The sequence below is a fragment of the Sarcophilus harrisii genome, chromosome 1 (genome assembly GCF_902635505.1).
Source record: "Sarcophilus harrisii chromosome 1, mSarHar1.11, whole genome shotgun sequence".
Lineage (NCBI taxonomy): Eukaryota > Metazoa > Chordata > Mammalia > Dasyuromorphia > Dasyuridae > Sarcophilus > Sarcophilus harrisii.
In genome coordinates this window covers 655,242,846-655,248,845 of record NC_045426.1, presented here as the reverse complement: position 1 = coordinate 655,248,845, position 6,000 = coordinate 655,242,846, and the positions used below count along the sequence as shown (strand labels likewise).

The 6,000-nt window shown below is 37.0% G+C and overlaps 1 long non-coding RNA gene across 1 annotated transcript in view; it reads right to left on the bottom strand.

Moving 5' to 3' along the window:
• LOC116420778 overlaps positions 1–6,000 on the bottom strand; it is a 40,573-nt gene that overhangs the window by 28,198 nt on the left and 6,375 nt on the right. The window lies entirely within an intron of this gene.

Below are 6,000 nucleotides of genomic sequence, written 5' to 3'. Positions count from 1 at the left end.
TAGATGAAATACAGTCTCTTCCTTTTCATAGATGAGGAAACTGAGGTCTGAGGAAATGAAGTGACTTATCCAGTCAGATAGTAAGCTCATTCAGGATTTGAATCCAAGTCTTGTGACCCACAATCCAAAGCAACAAAAAACATTAATACCTGATTCAGAAAATTTGGATTTGACTTGGAACCAAATCCTAACTCTGTCACTCTTTGTATGACCTTCATGTCTCTGGCACTCATCTGTAAAATGAGGGTATGGGACCTTCACCTTTTCTAACACATAACAGCTGCTGACTCCAAGTAGGAGCCCAGTGATTGACTCTCCAGTTGTCTAAGGTCAAATGTAGAGAGGATCATCAAATTAGTTACCAGGTGATGACATTTTGGGCCCAGCAACAAAATGCAAAAGCCATCTACTAAAGCACAGTTGCTTAAACTTCTTCTGCTTGCCACTCCTTTTTGCCCAAGAAATTTCTACATGATCCCAGGTATATGGGTATAAAAAATAAGTATACAAATATAATAAATAAATGGAACCAGGATACAGGCATTTACTGATAATAAATTGCAATTTTGGGAGCCCCACATTCAGTTTCGCAACCCCATAAGAAATTGTGACCCATAGTTTCAGAAACTGTACTAAAGCCTGGAGGAACTTCTAGCTATATGGAGGCAATGAATAAAGTGCTGAATTTGAAATTAGAACAACTCTCAACTTTCACATTTCCCGGCTACAACTTCTCTCAGATTCCTCTTCTTCATATATCCAATCAATGAGTAATCCTTTATTAAGCACCTTCAATGTGCCAAGCATTGTGCTGGATGTTAGAGATACAGACAGAAAGGTGAGATAGTTCTCAAAGAACTTATATATGGAAGGAGAAGGGAAGGGCAAGGCAGGAACAATAAGACACATTAAGAATATAGTATTTACACGAACTGATGCTGAGTGAAATGAGCAGGACCAGGAGATCATTATATACTTCAACAACAATACTAGATGATGACCAGTCCTGATGGATCAGGCCATCCTCAGCAACGAGATCAACCAAATCATTTCTAATGGAGCAGTAATGAACTGAACCAGCTATACCCAGAAAAAGAACTCTGGGAGATGACTAAAAACCATTACATTGAATTCCCAGTCCCTATATTTATGCACACATGCATTTTTGATTTCCTTCACAAGCTAATTGTACAATAATTCAGAGTCTGATTCTTTTTGTACAGCAAAATAATGTTTTGGTCATGTATACTTATTGTGTATCTAAGTTATATTTTAATATATTTAACATCTACTGGTCATCCTGCCATTTAGGGGGGGGGGGGGTAAGAGGTGAAAAATTGGAACAAGAGGTTTGGCAATTGTTAATGCTGTAAAGTTACCCATGTATATATCCTGTAAATTAAAGGCTATTAAATAAAAAAAAAAAAAAGAATATAGTATTTACATTGTTGGTGAAGTTGTGAACTTATCCAACCATTTCTGGAGAGCAATTTGGAACTATGCCCAAAGGGTCATTCAACTGTGTAAACTCTTTGATCCAGCAGTGTTACTATTGGGTTTATATCCCAAAGAGATATTAAAGGAGGGAAAGTACCTGTATGTGCAAGAATGTTTGTGGCAGCTCTGTTTGTAGTGGCCAGGAACTAGAAACTGAGTGACTGCCCATCAATTAGAGAATGGCTGAATAAATTATGGTATATGAATATTATAGAATATTATTGTTCTATAAGAAATGATCAGTAGGATGATTTCAGAGAGACCTGGAGAGACTTACATGAACTGATGCTGAGTGAAGTGAGTAGAACCAGATCATTGTACACAGCAACAGCAAAATTAACAATGATCACTTCTGACAGACGTGGCTCTTTTCAACAGTGCGGTGATTCGGGGCAGTTCCAATGGTCTTATGATGGAGAGAGAGCTATCTCCATCCAGAAAGAAGCCTATAGGGACTGAGTGTCGATCACAACATATTATTTTCACCTTTTTTTATTGTTGTTTGCTTGCATTTTGTTTTCTTTCTCATTTTCCCTTTTTGATTTGATTTTTCTTGTGCAGCGTGGTAATTGTGGAAATATGTATAGAAGAATTGCACACGTTTAACACATATTAGATTACTTGCCATCTGGGAAGGGGATGGGGAAAAGGGAGGGGAAAAATTGGAACACAAGGTTTTACAAGGGTGAATGTTGAAAATTATCTATGCATTTGTTTTGAAAATAAAAAATCTTTGATTTGAAAAATGATATAGTATTTCGTTAAGTTTCTTTCAGGAATAATGTTTCCCTCTACTGGCATCTTTCTCCTCACTCTAACAAACTAACTGCTTAGTCTGTTAAACTCCTCTATAGATCTAACCTGCCATTAAATGACATACCCATGCCTTATGGAGTATTTCCTTTCTCCCAGTTAATTGGGAGTTCCACTGAGGAACTTGTCTTTCATATGCTCTCCCATTCTACTTCATATTCATCATTCCTGGTGTCTATTGTATTCCTTTGTTTTGTCTGTAACCTATTCATCAAATAAATCTACCTTTTGACAAAAAGAAAAAAAAGAATAATAATACTTACATAGCATGTTAAAATTTACAAAGTCCTTTGCAAATATTGTTTCATTTTGCCCTTGTAATAACCCTCATAATATAATGTTATATTCATTTTACAGATAAGGAAACTGAGGTACATCAAAAAAAAAAAGTCAAACAGTTTGTATAGGATCACCCAACTAGCATCTGACCCTAGATTTCAATTTGACATTTCTGGTTCAGCACTTTATCCACTTTTATCTCCTAATTACTTAGGAGTTCACAGATGAGTAGAAATAGGCTATATACAAAGTAAACAGTAATATACAATATGAGTTAATATATCATATATTATTATGTAATTCTATAATAGTAATATGTAATCTCTACAAAAATAAATAGGGACATTAACAATTGGAAAATCAGGAAAAGTCTCTTGAAGTAATTGATGCTTGAATTAAATATTGCTGGGATTCCAAGGCATTCCAAGAAAAAGGACTTAGCCAGAGCAAGGCACAGGAAATAAGAAAGGATGGGACCTATAATTGTTATTCAGTGTTTTCAGCCAAGGCTAACTCTTTGTGACCCCATTTGGAGTTTTCTTGGCAAAGATACTGGAGTAGTTTGCCATTTCCTTCTCCACAAATTAAAGTAAACAAACATTAAATGACCTGATCGGGGTTACACAGTTAGTTTATGTCTGAGGTGGAATTTGAACTCAGGTTTTCCTGACTCCAGACCCCAACATCTTTCCCCTGAACAACCCAGTTGAAATAATTAATGTAAAGTGCTTTACAAACTTTTCTGCTGCAGATAAAGCCAAGGAGGGTAGAAAGGGAAAGAAAAGGCCATGCTCTAGATGTAATCAAAGGACGACAGTAAGAATTTTGAAAGACTTCAGTTCTCCAATCAATATAATTACCAACCATATCTCGAGAGAATCACCGATGAAGGATGAGGGGCGAGAGAACTGCACGTGCAAGATGATGTATATACTTTTGCACATGACAAAGTATTTGTTTGACTTGATTATGTATATTTGTTACAAAAGCTTCATCTCTTTTTTCTAATTAATTAATTAAAGAGAGGGGGGAATCAGTCATTAATTGAAAGAAAAAGGGGGAAAGATCATTGAAGCATTTTTTTAAATGCACAGTAGAGAACAAAAGACAGGTCTGGAAGAATCAGAGACAAGGAGGATAGCTTTGAATGTTAAATTCATCATATACTTATGTAACCCACATTGATCTGGGTATATCCTGTTCAGGCAACCTAGGGGTCTATATCCCTTATGGTATGGGTGGGGGGGCAGCCTTCTTTGCTTCTTGCAGCCTTAAAACAGGCAAGACAGAGTTAACTGACCATTTTTCAGCTGTTCTTTCTGCCGCTCTCTTACTGGCTGCATGCTGAGGGTGAAGATCCCAGTTAATGATCAGTGAAGATGCCATGAAAAGACATTTCTTCTCCTGCTCCCTTTTTTACTTATTCCAGGCTCCAAGAAATAGATTGGGAGGTTTTTGTGTTCTGCACTGTTTCTGCCCCTCCGTTTCAGGTGCCCCGGGGATTCCCACAGGACCCAGGAGTTTGAGCTTCGGTGACTTTGGAGACAGCCACAGTGTGAAATTCCTGAGAAGCCCAGAGTACTTGAGCCTGAGAGGGATTTTGGACTTGAAACTGGAACTGCACGCTATAGGAACAGCTAAATTATAATCCTAATCCCTTTTCCCTCCCCAGGGACTGAGATGAGGCAAAGGGAGGATTATGCTTCCAATGTGTTGAGGGAATAAGTTTGCGTATTTGTGAGTCTATTTTTTGAAATAAATATTTCTGTGTAAAAACTAATCTATTAGTGGCTAAATGGCCAATGTGCAAGTGACTGTCCCCCTATGCTTGGAAGGCTATCATCAGTGGGGGCTGGGGCCAATGGCAGAGAGATTAGATACCCCAACCCCTTAAGGGTACCAAAGAACCAAAGGCACAGGGGAGAGAAAATAAACAAATCACTGAAGATCAGCAATGGCTTTTATGGTGGGCTCAAGGTGTTATACTTAAAAAGAGAAGCAAACTGTACATAAAAGATTCAGTTTCATGTTTCCTTTTTCTGTTCTACTATGCATATTGAAATATTTATTTTATTTTATTTAGTGTTTAAGTTTTTTTTTCCTTTTTAAAAAGAAGTCACTATAAAAGATTTACCTTGGGAGGAGAGTTGGTTTACATTACCCTCAACAATTGCCCACCTAATTAAGTCCAAGCTTCTTAAGCATCATTTAAGACTTTTCACAGTCTGGTACCACTCTATATTTCCATCTGTATCTTTTCTTATTCCCCCCCTCCATGAAGTTTATTCTCCATCAGAGCTAAACAACTGATCTGTCATTTTTTAACCTCATCTGCCCTTTGCCATCTCCCAGATGGATCCTTTTCTCATACTATTTATTCCCTCTTCCTGGAATTGCCCTGTATTCACTGTTCGGTCTTCCAAAAGAAGTGCTTTATAAATTTTATAATGCTATATATTTGCAGATTATTAGTTCTTCTTTCCCCAAATATTTAAGAATTTACTGTATATTTGGCCCTTCCCTCGCTGCTAAGGAAAATAGAAAAATAAATGAGTCCTGTAAGCTCAAGGAGCTTATAGTAAAGTAGTAAAAAATAAAATAGGGAAATAGAAAAATTTTGTACAATTTAGAATATAAGAGAATTGTAGGGTGCTGTGAAAAAATTCACATGTAGCACTTTAATGTTTACCAAAAAAAAATCTAATGAGCAATCATTATGAATATGGAAGGTGAGGAGCAGGAGAAAAAGAGATAGAGAGAGAAAATTTCCTGAAAGAGGGCACATTGGACCTGAGCCTTGAAAGCTGAGTGATGATCAGTTATCAATAGTCATAAGAAAACATGCTCTAAATCACTAACGATTAATGAAATTAAAATAATTGAGATAACCACCTCACGCCTTTCAGATTGACTATGTTGAAAGGAAAATTCTTCCTTTGAACTTTTGCTCTGATTAATGAGACAAAACTCAAGTGAAAATTAAAGGAGCTATAATAAAATCACATCAAAGTAGCAAAGGATTGACAGGCTAATCACTGAAGATTAGCAATGGCTTTTATGGTGGGGACAGTTTTTTGAGAGAACTTTCCTAATACGATAAAGGCAATTCAAATGTCAGCAAAAGAGGCTGGGCCCTTGAACCTCAGTTTCTCCCTAGGATTAAGAAGTACAAGACAATTTCCAGGTAGAAGTAACAGCATAATCCCAGGGAGAGGTGTGTGACAAAGAACAGGCAATACATAAAGCGGCACGGTGTCACCTTTCCCAACAGAGCTTCACCCAACACTGATTGACACACAGGGCTGAGAAAAATGAGTCACAAAATCAACATAGCTTTCAACAGCTAACATGAAAAAAAAGTAAAATGATAACTGCTAGAGAAGACATAGAAAATCAAGGATGCTAATGCAT